Raw genomic sequence first — 19,470 nt, 5'->3', positions numbered from 1 at the left:
TTTTTTCCTTGGCATATTTAAAGATGCAGCAGTTTATAGGAAAATAAATCTCATGCATAAATTGTACAATGTATCGGGGCAGGCTATAGTCTGTATGGACCGAGGAAGTAGACTTTTCTTCGTCTTTGTAAGACAAAGGATACATGATGTAACCTGCTTATTTAATCATTTTAGTGAGCTTAGTTGCAGTTTGCTTTTAGTGTGAATTATCAAAGCTCTAAAAAGTCCATTCTACTTCCATATCACAACATGTGGCCTTCATTTTCCGACTTTAACACTTGACTGCGTTATGAGTGTGTTGTAAAGTAAAATGCAGAGAGAATTTTGAACAGGTGGGAGAAGGTACACTGGGTCTTCGATATCCATGGAAACTTATATTGGTTTAGTCTTGTATCTGGTCTGTTTTCTGCATCTATCACAGTGTTGGATATCTACATCATGTCATTCATGATGCATCTCCCTCCTGCACATAGTGCTTTTATAAATGAAAATTTCTTAACTAATTTACCTTCATCATTTACAAAATTACTAGTGTATATCTCCTGACCTTTTAGGGCACCATGGTTTGTCCTATTGATCTTTTCCTTTTATGCATGTTTACCTCTGGTTCACTTGGTGTATTTTAATTTATCATATTCTTTGGTGCAGATTTCATTGAAGTTAAAGTACTGTAAGTGTCATGGTATCCCAGGAAAAATAGTGGAAAAAATGCTAGCATTTTTCACTGCAATTTAATTAAAAACAAGAGTGAAAACATTACATCTTGGGGATAAAATAACCAGCATTAGTTATTGATAGGGGGCAATCGGTTCATGGGGGATGAAAAGCGTTGCCAAATTTCTATTCTAAATTCGTTAAAAAAAAAAAAAAAAAAGTTGCTATTTTACCGCCACTACTTATAACTTGTTGTTCAATGTTGGTTGGGTATCTCTCAAGCCTGTCCATCTTCCATGTCATGCTCCTATTGAGGTCATTTAGTACTTGATCTTGCATGCTCTATTTTTTTTCTCACTTTTGTTGTTCGGATCAAGTAATTTGAATATTTTTGTCCACTATAATATTATGCAGATAAGTATCTAACTTACTGCAACATCTCTGTGTGTGCAGTGCTTCACATACTTCAAATTACAGAAGTGGTCATTGTGGTTGGAGTAACTCTTTAATGTGTCCTTCCTGGTAAAACCGTTCATAAATAACCACATATTTAATGTGCAGTTCTATGAGGTTTTTTTTGTTTGCCCCTACACTAGCTTGCAGATTAAAATGCCCCTCTGCCAGAGCCTGCGCATATACAGGTGATCACAGTGGAGTTGCTTTAATCCGTGCGTAGCCTGCGGTTGCGAACTGTCTGCCGCCTGGCGATCTTGTTGCAACGTCATCCTTTGCAGCCGCACAGATCGCACACGCAAAGGCCTGCTGTGACAAGTCCCTTAACTTTATTTAGCTTTTTTTTAATTTTTTTTATTTGACTTCATCACAGTTGTTACATAACTGGTTTGTAACAACGTTATCACATTTTTAACAGAATAATAACTTATCACATTTGTTACATTGCCTGGCCATCTAATTACAGATATGCACGTCACACTGACAGAAATTACCAAAACTCTCTACTAGCCAAACTGCTAGAGAGCCAAGTCAGTGTTTGTGAGCAGAGCCATTATTATTTTGAAGATTTAACATTCATTGCATGTTGGCTTTTTTTCTTTTTACATATGTTGTATTGTGCTGCATGGCTTGTTACTTTTTAAAGTACACTGTTCCAAACAAGTGTGCCAGATGACAAATGAAACAGAACTCGTATGAATCTTTCTTTAAATGTGTGATTTTATGTAAGACATGACATTAGTGAATTATAAATCTCTGATCTTGACAGTTCTTTTCTATAGAATGTATTTGGTTTCCTCATTTTCTTTCCTTGTGACACAGTCTTACTGTTAAATCTGAGCAGGTTGGTACCATTTATAACATCTAATGTTTGCACCTGTCACACAGACAGCACAGATTCAAAATACATGCTTTATAGACTTCTTTTGCACGTCCCGGTACGCAGTCCTGAGGATAATCATTAGTTGTATACTGTAGCAATACAACTCTTGTGTCCTCATTGTGAAGTAAGCGTAAACTTGCCCTTGTTAATGACTCTCATTGAATGCTGCAGTGCTTGGGTACAGCAATAATGTTTTGGGGTTTTTCATGGTTGTAACAAGGTTTTTGGGTGACTTGCTAATTGTATGTATATTGGCAAGCTTCTATTTCTGCACTCCTGCTGGGTTTTTCCATTGCCCTTGTATGCACCTGATACAGTGACATTAAAGTTGAATTTGAATGCATTCTGCTAGTATTACCAGTTTAACCAGTGTAAGCAATGCATTTAACCCTTGTGTAATAGTGCAGTAAATGACATTCAGAAAATATGAATTAATAACAAAATATAAAAGTGCCCAGAAAGTAACCTGAGGCAGCTGTAACCAGTTGTCTCCTGTGTATTAGCAATTTTATTTATTTGTATTGATCTGTCAAATACTTGACTTGCTTTTTTTCGAAGTTGTTCTTTTTTGGGGGGAGGTTTATAAAATATCACGGTTGTATCTCATTAATGGGCTTGGTCTCCATTTTTATAGCGACTGGTCTGGCATTAGGTTGTTGCTAGGATCCTTTTGGTATCAAGTAGTACACACAGGCTTACATGTCTGTAGGGACACTTTTTCGAGATTACTCTTTAGGATTTTAGACAATTACCGTATTCTAAAACCGTGTATAATGTATTCAATATATCGGCAAACTGATAGGTCAAATCTACCATTTAAAATCTTCACGGTTAGTATTTGTTGTCTTTGTCATTTTAGTGTATATATACACTGTATCTGTAGTACTCTTACTGGTTCTTTTTCTTTAATACCTCCTGTCAACTATGATCCAAAGAAACCTATTCGGTTTGTTTTTTTGTGAGGGTGGGGGCTATGCAACCTAAAATGCCAGGTCTCCAGATACAGGTTTTTAACACGGTTAATACCTTTGCCCGGCTTAGAGACACCAGGCACTCATTTGAAACTATAGCATGCATAAGAATTGCAATTCTACCTAAAAGGTTAATTTTACTGCAGTGTTTTAGTTTCTAGCAGATTATGATAATCTATAGGTTTGGTGTACCTAGTATTTAAAGGTCAATGCTGTTAGTTGCAGCTGCAAGCTATAGATGAGAACAAGTTCTGCATAAGCAAATAACAGCACCTAGTAACAAAGATGCAAAGCTTCTAAAGACTTGATGACGGTCATCTGCACAAACAGGAGACTGCATCTCTTGGACCAGCTCCCCATTTGAAAAATGACTTGGTTTAGAAAAACTTGTTTGTACACCTCAGGTCATTTTATGGAGCACAAGGCTTTCCAAAGTGTCTTCACAGACATGAATTACATACATGGCTCTGTATAAACTCTGCATTTTGGTTAGTATTTGAAATATTAAATCACATTATGGCAGTACTGATTTGGTAGAATATCCCAGGAATAAGATTACTGACATTCGACAAAAAGTACTTGAATATTCCAAGATACATGGGGATTATCCGATTCGATCACAGATCCATAATTTGTGTTATGTTCTTTCCAGGGTCTCTCAGTGCCAAGTTGATACATCCCCTCATTCCCACGTGGCATAGTTTGTGGCCTTTATCTGTATCTGACTTAAATGGTTTGAGTGGTGGTTCCCAAAAACTAAATTCAAGGTGGTTCACTTATTTTATAATCCTATTAAAGCCTGAAATTGTCCAAAATGCAACTCATCCATGCCGTGTATATATTCATAAATATATAGCTCTTGGATATTTATGCTTGTATATAGGGTACTATATATTCCCTCCCAGTGTCTGTCTATACCAAATACATTTATAGTTTGACGTATGTGAGGGGATTATAGCCTAGCAGGTTTATTGCACAGAAAACCACCACACATATTAAACACTATACTATACTATGACACAACCTTTTCTTAATCAAGCAGTTTTGGTGGATAGAGCATGCCCCTGCAGTCTCACTGCTCAATTCTCTTCCATTTAAAAGTTAAATCACTCTTTTCCCTAGAGTAGAGGTTACTCCCATCAATATAGTCATAGATTAACTTCCACATAATGTTTGCAGCATGTATCCCCTTTCCACTGTGAAATATTTTGATGCTGTATAAACTGTGCTAATGTACTCATGTATTCGTTTTTTATGTATGCTTTCCATACATTATATCTTGTTTTTTTGTGAGCAGGTTCCATCACATGCCTCTTTACTGGGCATGTTAGCATGGGGATAATGGGGCATTGTTGTAGATTCAGAACTTAATTTTTGTCAATTTACTCTGTGTGTGTGTGTCTATAAAAATTTTAACTGGGTTACAGCAGTCATAGCTTCACTAAAATAAATGTTGAAAGTCATTTCACCCCTGAGCTTAGAGATGGATAAAAAGCAGAGTAAATGGTGAGAACCGCACTCATTCCCAACTGCCAAGGGTGCTCCAGAGCAGGACCAGCAATCCCAGAACAATAGGTAGAGAAGAAAAACTCACAGGCACTCCAAATTCAAGCCGCAGGCAGTTTTATTGTAGCAGAATGGAACGCAACGTTTCGACCGAAAAGGTTATTTTCGACCTTTTCGGTCGAAACGTGGCATTACATTCTGCTACAATAAAACTGCCTGCGGCTTGAATTTGGAGTGCCTGTGAGTTTTTCTTCCCTACCTAGAGATGGATAAAAGGCACATGTTCGGATTATATTGTCTACACAAATGCTCTTTTACTACCTTCCATTTTCGATGAAATGTTAGAAGGGAACGAGGCTATGCTTTTTTTTTTTTTTTTTTATCTAATGTATCAAGGCAAGTCTATTAGCCTATTTATCCATATATTTCTGCAGCTTTTCTTTGAGTAGCACTGACACCCCTCACATTTGGAAGAGTTCCTTCTCGACATTGTTAGGCTGTTAATGACTGGAAGAAACTGGTTCTTTGCAGTGTGAGTTTACAAATGTGAGCATGAAACGGTTTTCAAAAGTAGTTCATTGGAGTTACATTTCCTACATGTTAGGAATGTACGCATAGCACTTACAAACATTTTCAAATCAGCTCACCTCGGGGAACTTTATATCACCCCAACTGGATGCCTGCATCTTCTCCTGACCCATTCACTACAGGCTTGTGTACGTTTTGGTGCATGTCCATATGTAATAAATGAATATATATATATATTGCTCAACATTTGTATATATGGCATAATGACTGTATATGTGAGGAGGCTATTAGAATATGTGAGGAGCAGAGTCTTACATTTTTAAAATTGGTTTATTTACAACTGTTCTTGTTATTTTTAACTAAACTATTTAGTAAATGTTTTACTCTCCAACCAAAATTTTCATTTTTGTGTCTATTAAATATTGTGCGACTTAGGCCTACTAAAAAAAAAAAGATACATTGAAACATTATTTTATAGGACACTGAGAAAAAAAACTAATTTGTGGTCATATACTCTAGTGTATGTGTTTGGTCTCTACCTGGAATGAAAGCACCGCACTGGTTTAATAAACAGGGTTTAGTGCCTCCCAGTTTGGGAGAATGCAGTCTGACTCTGATGCATGGATAGCATGTACTGCGTATTCAAACAAGTAGTTTGGATTTTGAGGGTTCCAGTTAGCACTCTAAGCACATTTTAATTTGCTAGTGAATAGGAACACAGAAGTAACCACCGGTGGTAGGACAAGTCCATTTTCTGTGTTTTCATTGGGTAATATCTATTTGGAATGTTTGGAATATGAAAATCTGGTCAGTGTGGCATTGTAATTCAGTTTCTCATCTTTCCTCCAGTGGTTTGTTCAGGGTGCGCAAGCAGTTAGTGGTCACACAGTGCATTGGAGTTACTGTAAACTCTAGGGTGTAAGAGGCAGCTTTGCTTTATATCCCAGCCCTTGTGTTTCTGACAGATAGCTGATGGAACTTTCGGTAATGCTGAATTCATATGAGAAGTAGCTAAATTCACATATATCTCAATGCCATAACGTTCTGTAAACACTGGGGTATTAGTGAATTTGATTGCTCAATGTGTGAGTTCAGGGTTCACACAAAAACTGCTACGATTTCATGTGCATTCATCCGCTCGTAGCCAATTTTTCACCCAGAGTCTCTCTCCCTATATCTGTGTGTTGTGATGTAGGAGTAAACAACCCTGGCCCTAAGTCATTTAGCTAAGCTAGTAAATGACTCCAAGGTGCACTGAGGTTCTTACAGCTTTTACTTAATGGATGATAATATGGGGTGAGCTTATTCAGGGGGCAGATGGCTGGGATACACATTTCCAGATCTTGTCTGTAGCATTGCTTTCTTTAATAACCTTCCATTCTCTTCCACTTGGCTGCTTTATTCACCAGAATTCAGGCATTTTCCCAAGGAATAGGTCTAAGCTACCAGGTGGCTTTATCATACCTCTTGACATACAGTGTTTATCCTGCTGCATTCACACGGAGTATCCGGCCACCTACATTAGTAGTTAATGTTCCGACTGTAAAACTTGCTACATAAGTTTCTGGATGTCACTGTGTCACCACGTAACTGAAGATCTCATAGTTTAACTTCATCCACCTGTGCTGGTCTGCGCACACACCTTTAGATCCCTGCCGTGTGGAGTAGCAGGAATACTGGAATTCGGCAAATAATAGTGATCCTTTATGGGTATTGTTTTACTACAGCACTTCTAGCAACCCACAGAGATTTTTACCAGCGCGTCTGTGGATTCTTAGATGAATGCTTTTTGTGAAATGCATATGTACATGTAACCGCTTTGTCCAGAGCTCCTGGGCGCTCTACCCTTGCAGTTGACATGCGGGGTGTCTGAGCGCTGACCTCCAGCTCAGATGTTTTAGTTTCCTCTTGCAGGGCACGCTGGGATTTTTAATTAATAGCAAAATGTTTACTGCAGCTGGACTGAGCCCCTGGGTGCTGTGCTGTTGTAAAGCTGAATGTTTCAGATAGATTAATTGTCAGAGATAAGCTTTATGACCTTGCAGAATTTCTGAATCAGATGTGAGCTGGGTTTACAGCTTTTCGTATTAACTCTGGAATTGGTGTATCTTGGTACAGTTCAGGGAAAATTATGGAAGGATGTGCATAACACTAGATTAGATTTCTGAGAAATGCTAAAAGCGGCTAACAAATAATCTTTCTGGATTCTTCACTCCTGCCATCCACCTGCATTCACCTTATTAATACCCAGCTCCAAATGATAGCATTGTCCTCCATACTGCTCTGATAAACTGATTTAAGCCCAGCAGCTGTTTAGATCTGTCATGCCATCCCGCTGACCCCAGGTGACTGCTGCTAGCTAGAACTTGAATTTGTGTTGCAGGCTTCCAAAGGGTCTGCCAATCTAATGTAGTGATAGGAATACCAAGATTGTAAAATCACGCTTACTCTGAGGTAATGGGTGATGTCAACACTGTTTAGTCCTATTAGAACAGGTTATTATGTAATGATTGTTCTCCCACTGTGTGTGCAGAAATATACAGTTTAAGAAATGCACATAGTTAATTTTTGTGAACCAACATTCCAATCGTTACGAAAACCTCCAAATTCTGCTATTTATTCCTAAGCAGCCTTGCAACGTTAAGTTTTATACCAACCATATCATTCACCTTGAATCTTTTTATTTTTAAGTGAGTAAATGGAGATTTTCTATTTTTCTATCACTCATTGAGCCCTAGGTATATTCCTAGGTAGCATAACGGATTGTCTGAAATGTTTTTTCTGTTCTGGCACTGCAGGAGCCGTGGGTATTATAAGATACGTAGCAAGTTTTGTTGAACTGACACATTTGCAAAAAATAGAGTATATCTGATTCAGCTTTATTTTCATCTAACTTTGCAAGGTATCATTGCATCTTCCTAAAGAGTGATTCCTTCATGTTTGAAGTGCCGATTTGACATTTAGTGTAAGGATAACTGAATCTGGAATACTGAGCCCCCCAACATTTCCAGAGTTTTGTTTTAGTGCCTGGTTGTGGTTGAGTGTTACTAAGAATATTTGTGTGTTTTACCTACTTTTGCTCTTGTTCTGCATGATTCATTTAATTGCAAAAGTACTTTGCTTACATAAGCCAACATTTACACCTTTTACTTACAGTTGATATATATTTCTAGGACTAACAAGCCCCTATTACGCAGTACACTCAATGCCCACTTGATGGCAGCCCTTGCTGTTAGTAGGCCAGCTAAGGGCAATAAATCCATCAAATGTATAGCCCTTCTTTTATCTTTGACCTTCAGGTTTTAAACACCATTTATGTCGGCAGTTCCCATCCTTGAGACACTGAGGTTACGTATAAAGGTGTGATTTCTAACACCATTATCCATTTGTTGCATTTCATCTGTATGGTATTTATAAAATGTATATAGTCTTCACGCATTAAATAAAGGCAGTGTATACAAACCATATACAGTAGAGCAGGACATTATAACATTATCTAAAGGTGGAATGCTGTATATTTATATATGATGAGCAAAAAGCACAAACTGTTTTGACATCACTGGAACTTTACTACTTGTTTCTAGGAGAGGATTTAAGTGTAGAAATAGTGTCAAAATTACACCTCATTTCCTACAGTAACTCAAACAATGTAGAAAACGTGAAGAATCTGAGTTAAAATTCCATGTACTTATAAAATGGACTTTCAATATAGTCAACGCTTCTGAGTTTCAGTTTTTCACATAGATTGTACATTTCTTTTTTTTTTATAATTCTTTATTTTGTCAATGACAGACATAAGTGAGTTATGCAGTTATGTGGCTTGCGCAGAAGCCTCAAAATCGTACAAGTGGTTTACATGACAAGCCATTTACATCATTCGTATTAAACATCTGTATGTCATTGTTTTTCAATAATATGGTAAGAACAACACTTAGGAACAGATATAGCTTAGCTTGTAACTTTTGACCAAATAACAAAGTTGTCGGTTTGTTGCAGTGGTTTGGGTGTGTCGAACTTATAGGCCGAGTTACCGGTAAGCTCGGCCTAGAATTGAGGGAAGGGGTAGTGGAAAACTGGTTGTAGAAAGGAGGGGGAGGAGGGGGAAGGAGGAGGGGGTGGTCTTGGACGTCACTCGTGGCTAATTAGTCGTCAGTGTAGTTATCCCATGGTTCCCATACCTTTGTGAATGCTTTCATAGTGCCTCTCATTTGGGCCGTTAATTTGTCCATGAGATGACACTCTTTGATTTTGTTGAGCGCTGTGGACAATGGGGGGGGGGGGGGGGGGGATAGGCTGCAACCATGTTTGGGCTAGTGCCTTTCTAGCAGCTAGAGCAATCTTGTTGAGCAATTGTTGTTCTGGTAGATTGTACATTTCTAATTTGTGCTTGGGCTTATTCACTAAACAGTGAGATGGGATGACTATATATACACCTGAAATGTTAGAAAAACATATAATTTTTAAACATGTATATTAATAGTGACTGGATGAAAATGGTTCAATGATCTATTCAAATATAGGATTAGCAGGAATCTCATGATTTTATTTTATTGGGTTTTCTTTTGCATTGTGTATATATTATGCATTATTAGAAAATAAAGCCAACTCCTTTTCGATAACATTTAGATTGTATGTGTAATATATGGCTGGACATCATACTGTGGCTTACGGAGAAATGCTATTTCTGAGAACTCAGAATGAGGTATAGAGTGAAAGAAAACCAAATGACAGTGAAATGCAGGAGCTGTGACAGAAACTGATAAGGCTAGTGAGTGTCTGAATTATTGCAAACCGCAGAATGGCAGGTACAGTAACACACAGACTGACACATACAGTAATACACAAATACAAGCTTGAGGAATGCGAAGTGACATTGATGGAGGTACAAACCGCTGAATATTGAGTAGGAAAACATGAAGGATTTGTGTTGCAAAATCTCTACTCCTGTCAGAACAAAGTGAATGAAGACTGTGTAGGTGGTGTCTGGGCCGGAGAGAGCAGGCGGACTACTGAAAGGTTTTTAATGCTACAAAAACACAGATCGCTGACATCCGAAAGCACGTGTTGTGTTTGCATATTGTATTGCATTTTTCTTTCTCTAAGTTGTTGTTTTTTTTTCTGTTTCAAGTGTTCAACCTTATTAGGGAGGGAGTTAGGTAGATTATTCCACCACACTTATTATTTTTTTCGCTTTAAGTTTAGATTTATTTTTTTTTAATCTCTTGTCCAAGGTCATGTGTAAACTTACCAGAGATTCTAAGAGCAGACATTTGTTTATTTGCTCACCCTCCTTTCTGTGCTATATGTAGTTGTACTCCTTGAAGGAGAAGCGACTACAAAGCTCAAGAAGGCACGCAGCCACAACTTTGCTAGGACACTCAGGAAGTACTGCATCTGCTAGGTGCATATTGTATGCACAATAGGAAAAGAGCTAGGTCTGCACATTGATATGCAGAAATGTGTTAATCAGAGTGTGTAGCACCCCTAGGCTTATGTTCTGGTTGCATGCCCTGCTGCACTCGACCATCAGCAAAAGCCAGGTCTTGAAATTTGCCATAAAAGTATTTATTCAGAACAGAAATAATGATCAGATGCTTGCTGAGATGCAGTTTCTTCCAGTCAGCATAATCTAAAATGCTGCTGTGGCAACCCGGGGGGACCGTAACTAATGACCTGCTATTATGCAGAATGTAAGAGTAAAAGGAAGTTTGGGTTAGCAATAGCTACCCCACAGCTAGCAGATTAACAAGTGTTTAGACCAGGGTTGTTGTGAAATGTTTGGTCAGTTCCAGTCTTGCAAGCTTATATATTTAAAATTGTCAGAGAAAATGTCCGCCGTACTCTAAATCTAAGATGGCTTACTGTGAGCTGCAACTTTAATATACAATAAAAGGTAGAGTTTAGCACTTGCTAAATTTGGGGGGCAGTAAAGAACACCAGTAAGCTGGGTCTTTAATGTCACATGGCTAAACATGACCCATACAGTCTTTAAGACTGTTCGTTGCATTCAACCAGTTAGTTTCATTCAAACAAGGTTATCCGTGCTTTGGAACCATAAAAACAAAATATAACTAAAGAAATAAAATGAAAAGTAAATAAAATCCAAAGTACTACAGAAAAACAAAAATGAAGCTAAGCAGTAGAACAAAATAATTGTATAACAATATAATGTAAAAGGCTGTGGATATGACACAAACAATGCAATACTTAAGGGAGAATCAAAGAAAGAGGGCAAGTAGCTTATTGACAAGATGACTTATAGATTAGGAGGACTGACTGGTGGAAGGAAATGTGCCTATGTACTATATTCTGTTATGTATAAATACATGCCTCCATGTCTTCAAATAAAATCCGTAGCTATTGGCGTGTCCAGCACCAGAATATTCACTGGCCAGCATTGTGCTTCGCGCCATGATGATGGGAATGAACACATTGCCCCAAAACCCCACCACATTTTTAATTACACGTACACAGTTGGACAGGAGTCCATTCATTTTCTAGCCCAAACATGGGCCCTTTAAATCTGCTCAAAGTTACAGCTTATTGCTAAGGGAATCAATAGAAATGCCTGCTAATCTGGTTAATGTCTTGTATGGTACTCTGGTGTGAAAATATAGAATCTGCTTTTTATTGTGCTGTATAGTTTGGTTATGGTTAGTCTTCTTTGATTCTGTGGTAGTATGGACAGATGATTTTTGGATAGTTGGGTAGAAAATGTATTAATGGCTCTATGAATTCCAGTATAAATGGCAAGATAGTTGCATGAATAGCACTGAAAATACTACCTGTAAATCTCCTGGGTACCCTGACTTTGTGTCTAATTTATGCTTCTGTGATGACATTCTAAGCTTCCAGTAACAATATAGACTCTTTTAAAGTTCGAAGATGAATGTGATTGTAATTTAAAAGGGAATGCATTTAAAAGGGGAATGCACTTATTGTGGTCACTTCATCGCTCCCTAAATGGTTACTCCAAGCATCGTAACCATTGCAGACCACTGCAATGGATATGGTATCGGGAGTGCTCTGGTACCTGGTTCCCTGCCAGGTGCTGGCTGTCCTCCTGTGGCCAGTGACATCCAGCTGCTGCAGTTGCTGGAATTTGTTCCTGTAAGCGATTCGTTGGCTCAGAGCATCGGCTGTCCTTGCTCAGCCAATCAATGCACTCTTGATCTCGGCTGGATAATAATGCCACAATGACGTGTCCAGAAGTGGTGGTATATCTCCAGCAGTAAAACTCTGCATGTGCAGCATTTCAGTTCACATACAGATAACTTCAAATCACTGAGTAGCCCTTTGACTGTTGTATAGTATTTTCTATGAAGAGTTAGAAGCCTTTCTCTTTATATGATAAAATTGCACTTCAACGTTGCATTCATAAACCTGCCTGAGAAGCTTTAGTTAAATATGTGCTGTAATGGAGCTTATAGGTGTACTGTTTATTCATTGTGCATGCATTAAGACTTTTGCAACAGCTTCACAGCAAAGGTGACTGGAATCTAATATTGTAAGAGAATGTAAAAGTGCATGTGGTGTTTTACAGCCGATTCTGAATGCCTATGTTTTCTGCATATGATGTGATAGGGTTATTTCCCATATGTCTCTTCATACAAAATGGCTTTTTAGTCTGCCTTATGCAATTCTCCCTGGATCGCAGTCCACTTAGCAGTGGCTTGTTTTATTAAGTAAATCCTCAAGCTGCATTTACTTACTAAACTCTGTTCACTTAAACATGATGAAACCTGACGTTACATTCCCATTCTTTATCATTAAGGGCCTCTTGAAGGGCAGCCTATCTGTATATCTTCCCTAGCAGGTGCACTAGAGACACCACACACACTCACCGTGCATAAAATGAAGACCCCTGTCAGACAGCAGATTAAATAGAGCTGTTGCGATTTTCTTCTGCTCATTCAATTATGTATATAGTATGAATGGTATACACCAGGGGGGTAGGCAACATTCGGCACTCCAGATGCTGTGGACTACATCTCCCCTGATGCATTGCCAGCATTGTCTGAAGGAACATTATGGTAGTTCACAACATCTGGAGTGACAAAGTTTGCCTTCCGTTAGTATAGACCAGGGGTAGGCAACCTACGGCACTAGTGCCATGCACGGCACTTGAGGCTACAAGAGTCAAACAGGCTCTGGCCTGTCAGGAGTCCCAGTGAAACTTCAGATATCTGCTAATACGAAAAGGTGGCGAAGGACAATCCACAATGTATGTATTGCAGCACGTAGAGGAAGTGATCGCAGATCACTTCCTCCCAGCACTTGTGAATGGGAATCCACACTCGAGTAGAGCAGCCTATAGATTCCTGTTGCAGCTTCTGTCCTTGAGCTGTACCTGGCCAGCCTGGTCCCCACTGGAACCCAGGGAAGCCTCTCAAACGGCTAGATATACACAGAGCTGCAGAATAACCCTCCCCTCATACAAAACACACACACACACACACTCCGCACAAACACACCACCACCAACAATCCACATACATGCACACAACCCCACATGCAGCCTCTCACATGCAATACCCCAAACAGCACCACACATACACACACTACCAAATACACAATGTGACATCCATCCACACACAATTCCACAAGCAGCCCCCATACACAGCCCAAATGCATAGGTATTATACATGATGCCACAAACTATTAATGAACATATACAATATAATAGCTCATATACGCACAAATACAACGATACAAAGCAAATGCAGTATAAATAACACAAGCAGAATATGGCAACATGCACACCTCAATTTAAAGAAATCGGACTGACACACTACGGGGCATCACAATCATATTTCGGCACAGTGCTGCTAAAAGGTTGCCTACCCCTGGTATAGACATTACTATGCACTTATCAGCTCTGATTGAGGTCTTATCAACCTCACAACTTTTATGATTTATTTCTATTTAGATTGTAATTATTTCATAGTTTTATTTCATTAGTTTATTTTTACTGTATTGCAAATGTGCTGTTAAGCCAGCACTTTAGTGCTTCTATTTTGGTTTTTGGCCATAAAGTCTTCTGTGAGTAGCATGAGCTGAACTGGCCCTTTATGAACAAGGGAAGACAAATGGTAGCCACGTTTCTGGTTGGTAAATGGGTTCAACAATTCACTTTACAGTTAAATAGTTTAAACTTGGATATATCAATATATTAGAAAAATCTAAAAATATTAAACTAGTTTTCAAAATATTAGATCATTTTAAAAGTAAATCCAAAAATATTAGATCATTTGAAAAGCTTATAAGAAAACATTAAATTGGCGCTTAAATCCCTTGTACAGTTTATTTCACTTTATCAATTTCAGCAGTCAATAGGAACATGAAAAGCTCTTTGACCTATCTAATTTGACCTATTTGTGAAGGCCAGGTTTCCTTTTTTTTGCAGGTGCTCTGTGATTGCTAAAGGGACTCTATAGTCTACATTTAAAAGCAAGAAAGACAGGTCCCCAGCCTTCCATCTTGCTTTTATATGTACTTTCAAATATAAAAAATCATTTTCAATGCTTTTTTATATTAAAAACTTACCTCCGTTCCAGTGCCGAGCTCCCAGCCATGCCGCGCGGGGCCCAATAGGACGCTTCTCTGAGAGAAGCGTCACTGCTCCCTTGTGCGCATGCGCGACTTCACCACACATGCGCACAGACTTCAGAGGGCGGCATTGATGCCGCCCTCTGAAGTCCTGAGCGCACTACTGCACATGCGCGCGGTGTGCGCGGCCGCGAGCTGAGCTGACTGACAGCTTAGCTCGCGGTTTTTGCCTGCCCCTCTCCTCTCTGATAGGCTGGAGAGAGAAGGCGCGCACACAGTGCCTTCTCTCTCCTGCACACGTCAGACGTATCTTAATACGTCTGACGTGTACAGGGCCTTTTTAGGGCCCTGCATGATAGGAAGTCCCTCTGGTGGCCGTCTGAGTGACGGCCACTGGAGGTATTCCTATCAATCAATGTAAACACTGTATTTTCTCTGAAAATAGTGTTTACATTAGATTGCCTGCAGGGAGCTATAGATCTCACCTGAATAAATACATTAAGCTGTAGTTGTTCAGGTGACTATAGTGTCCCTTAATGTTACTTTTAAAATGCACACAGTACCATATCATTTATATTTCCTACTGTCCCCTTGGTATGTGAAAACTGCTAAAACACAGCATCTAAATATCACAGAATGTGTAGAATGCTATAATTAAACAGAGCTCCTGAGAAGAAATATAGCTGCAATTACAAAACAAGGGTGATCAGGAAAGCATCCTGTGGATTTAGAAAGTGAAACACAACTTGAATCTTCCATTACTTGGGAGGAGTAAAGAGGAGTTTGAGGTCAAGATACATGAATGCGCTTAGGCCTTTGAGTGCCCAACGTGTGTGAAGAATACTGGAGAACACAGTGATAGTGTTAAAGATACCAGGCACTATAAATGTTCCTCCATCTCTGAATTTATCTGATTCAGGGAAGGGTTTTTGTATCTATATCCGTGACTCTTTAACATGTTGGCCTCTGAGTTTGTTGTGCTTGTGGCACAGTGTGATGCCCAGGGACAGCTATGCAGTTTTATGTCTCTATTTTGTGACAAGGGAGTGAGGTACTTTCTCCTTACCCCTCAGCCAGTGTCTTGCTGATTTTGTCATTCTCTGCATGTCTAGATGTTAATAACGGTCAATAGGGATGGCTGTGACGGTTTGAAGCTTTTAGTGGTTAGTTTGTCTCTTGTGAATTGGTAAAGGTTGAAGCTTCAGATTGTTACAATATGTATTGCGCCCTGCCTCAACTAGAGCACACAGGAAACAAATGGATCAGTTCTTGGTTGATCATTCTGAAGAAAATACACTCAAAATTCAATGTATTTTTCGTTGCTGACTACATGGGTCTTCCTGCTTGAGATGTTCCTCAGAAAGCCTGGTTTATCACATTAACACTACCACCCAGCTTAGGTCATACCCTATATTTTAATAATGGAGTACATTGAGTACATTCATAACTTGACATGACGCACAGCAGCAGGTAGTAGTACACACTTCCACCTTAAACAGATAGTAATGGTGGCAAATCCAGTAGTTTGACATGTAGCATAAACTTGTTTTTCATAGTTTTATAATAATGTTAATCAGTGTGTTTAAAAATGGTTTCTTTTTAATGTGCTACTTTTTTTGCAAATAGAAAAATGTTTTCCTAAGACTTTTTTTCTTTTTTTTGATTATACTTCAGCTTTGTAGATGTTTCAAAGTCCCGTTTCTGTTAATCGTTTTATTTTTTTTACTTTAAACCATATCTTAAAAAAAAAAAACTTACTAGGCATCCCATAGTGACTAGTTGCTGCGACTTTGTGAAGCCCCAATTTAACATTGAGGATTAAAATTCAATTTTCCTCGATAGGTCTGTAAGTCAATACATGTTTGCCTATATTTCTGCCCATATTGTTGTACCACATAAACCCATTGAGTAACTTGTATATTAAAAGCTTTTTGTGGTTTGAGGTGAAATGTTGTTGAAAGCAGATGAGGGTTTAGGTGCATGAGGAAGTGAAGGAAATTGCTGTAGAAACATATTTTTTTCGCTGGCACAGATCTGATTTGCAAGTGTCTGTTATGTATCGGGTAGTGGCTGATAACTCCTCACCATAAATCCCCTCAGTCATCAAAGAGTGGAGTGCTAGAGTTGTTGGCTAGAAGAAAATGAGTAGTAAATGGGAAACACAATGTTTACACAATGAAACACTTTACCTTGAAAAAAATAAGTGTTGAATATAGTACTCCCAGCTGATGCCTGCTGTAAGATCTATGAATATCCACTTTATTTAGAAACCGTCCTTGGCCATAGTTACTGACTATCTGGTATCTCCCAAGCTATTGTCTGCTTACTTTGGAAATGTTTGCGCCCATATTTGAAGTGATGGCCAAACAGCCTGCAATATATAGGGTGACTATAAGTGCTGAATAGCTGGTGCTTATTGCAGTGTGCAAGGCTTGGTAGCCTCTAATATCTCCAAGGTGCATGCAATGCCACTAGCCTATTAAACATTCATATACTGATGGATATAAAATCACATCTTGGCTTTAACATCAGCCAGTAAGCCATTACACAGTCTGTAACTTGTGGTAACTTAAAACAGATGGATTGTCTTTCTACTGCAGGGGCAGGTGTCCTAAATCTCCCATAATCTCTTATGGATAACCTTATCCCTTATAATTTTACTAATGAAAATTCCTGGTTGTCAGAATAACAGATGTGCTTACCTATGCACTAACTTCTCTGGGTTGAAAAGAAAATTAAGCAGCCAATATCCGCGGCGCAGACCTTGCTTCACAGTAGGATAGGCTTCTGAGGAATCTCTGCCTTTCATTTCACTCCACACAAAGGATATACGTTTTGCTGCAATTGCAGAGAAGCACTATTCTAATTACAAAGTGCCTTGAGTAATTACACAGTGTTCATTAATTGTACCAGCTTTCCTAAAACTGTGATGTATAATAGAATGCGCTCAGATGGCTTGAATCTGTTTGTATTTCCACACAAAAGCCGAAATGCTCTTTTCTGGAGAGACAAGTTTAAGAACATTAAGAGGTTTGACATGGTCTTAAGCGCCTTGCGTTCATATTAACATTTCTAAACTGTTAATAGCAAGGAATGCCACTATAATCCCTTCTTTTGAAACGCACAGGGATAGATGCATTGACTTTGCTTAGAAGTTGAACTGTATGGGGAAGCACAAAGTGTGCTTTTGGACTGCTCGCGGAACCATTCACTCAAATATCGTGTGGCTTAATACCATGTACATAGAAATATGATAAATCCCAAACCACCGAAGCACACAGCTATTTTGCCTTTAAGGAATCACATTTGTTATTTAGAAAAGTAAAGGAATACTTGACCGTGATTAAAATAACATTTAGTAAATATGCCTTTTATACATTTTTTTTCATTGTGAGTACATCTAAAAAGATTGCAAAAGCTGCAGTTTGTATTAACTATGCCCTCTGTGTGCACACGCTGCATCATGTTTCTAATTCTAATTGGTACTTTTATAAACTAGCTTTAAAATGGGATATTCTATAGACATATAACGCACTTCAGCAAGCTGAAGTGCTTTGTGTGGAGTGGTCCTTTAACTGAAGTGTTTATTAACTGGGAAATTGCAGAAATTGTCAAACTCTCAAATAAAGTTAACATTATAGAAAGTATAAATCCCTTTAGATATTACCTTTTTTGAAAAATTATACATATTTTTTAAATTCCCAACTATTCACACTCTGTTGAATAAACGTGTAATACATGTAGAATTTACAAACTACTTCAAGGTATCCGGCTAATGTCATATCATGTAAGGAATACATTTTAGGAAATATCCAGTGTAGGATAGAAAATTAGGGTATACTAGAGTGTATGAGAACTTGAGTGTTTCTTGATACATGATAGGTGTTTTTTTTTTTTTTTTGGGGGGGGGAGGTGCAGCTTTTAAAATATTTATGGCTTGTGGATGTACACAGAATTCATTATACATTGGTTACACAATGGGTGACCATTGCCTTTCAAAATGCTTTGATAGTACCGTACCTAATGAACACAATAAACATTTGTGGTGATCTGTACATTTATTCACCGACTAACTCTTTTTAAGGCCATATTGAAACTCAATTGATGGGATCAATGTGTGCATCAGCCATGTTAGATAGGATTATACACAATATGGCATTTAACTTAAGCACATATTTGGTACTGTCATTGAAAGTCAGAGCGTACTTGAACTCCAGGGATGTTGCTTGGCTCAAGCACTAATTGGAGTTTAACGCTAAAAGTAGTTTAATTTTTATTTAACAAATGCACATGTTATAGTAAAGATATAAATGGGAATCGGATGGTATGTCCTTTTTAATTTTATTGAAGGAACTGATCATACATGTGAATTTTTTTTCCCTTCCTGCATCTTCAACGTTTTACAGTCTTTGTTGATCAGCCTGTTAGCATTCCCAGCCTGGGGAAAACAGTTCACTTGTTTATAAAGTAATTATGAATCTGACACTAGTCAAACTGATAAACAAAATTAGCTGCTCTGTTGGAATCCTGTGTTCTAGAGAGAACAGATACATTTCTCATAGGATTGAAATTGATAGAGCATTTCCGGTGGCCCTCTGATGCCTGAGGGGCCTGCGATTAATCGCAGCACAGTGTGTTGCTGTACCTTCTAGTAGTGAAAGGATTTAAGGGCCACTGTGCTTCTCTGAAGAAGCCTAAACCTAGGAAAATGGTCTGTCATATTCTGTGTTCTAGAGCTGTGCTAGTTAACCCTTTCATGCTTGCAGTACTCAAGCTGTACAGTGTTTTTTTTTTTTTCTTTTAAAAGGAGAGCACCTTTAATGGATTCATCCAGCCGTTTGGGGATTCGAAGATTTCCTCCGTAAAATGCAAAATGAGAAATAATCCATCATTATGCTAATTTCGGGGAGCAGATGGCACACTGTAA

General features: G+C 38.5%; 1 protein-coding gene across 1 annotated transcript in view; it reads left to right on the top strand.

Annotated features, from left to right (window-relative positions):
- SND1 (staphylococcal nuclease and tudor domain containing 1) overlaps positions 1 to 19,470 on the top strand; it is a 594,953-nt gene that overhangs the window by 182,947 nt on the left and 392,536 nt on the right. The window lies entirely within an intron of this gene.

Source organism: Pelobates fuscus, chromosome 3 (genome assembly GCF_036172605.1).
Source record: "Pelobates fuscus isolate aPelFus1 chromosome 3, aPelFus1.pri, whole genome shotgun sequence".
In the NCBI taxonomy this organism is placed as follows: Eukaryota; Metazoa; Chordata; class Amphibia; order Anura; family Pelobatidae; genus Pelobates; species Pelobates fuscus.
Note: the sequence above shows the minus strand (reverse complement) of the source record. Positions and strands in the feature narration are given on the sequence as shown.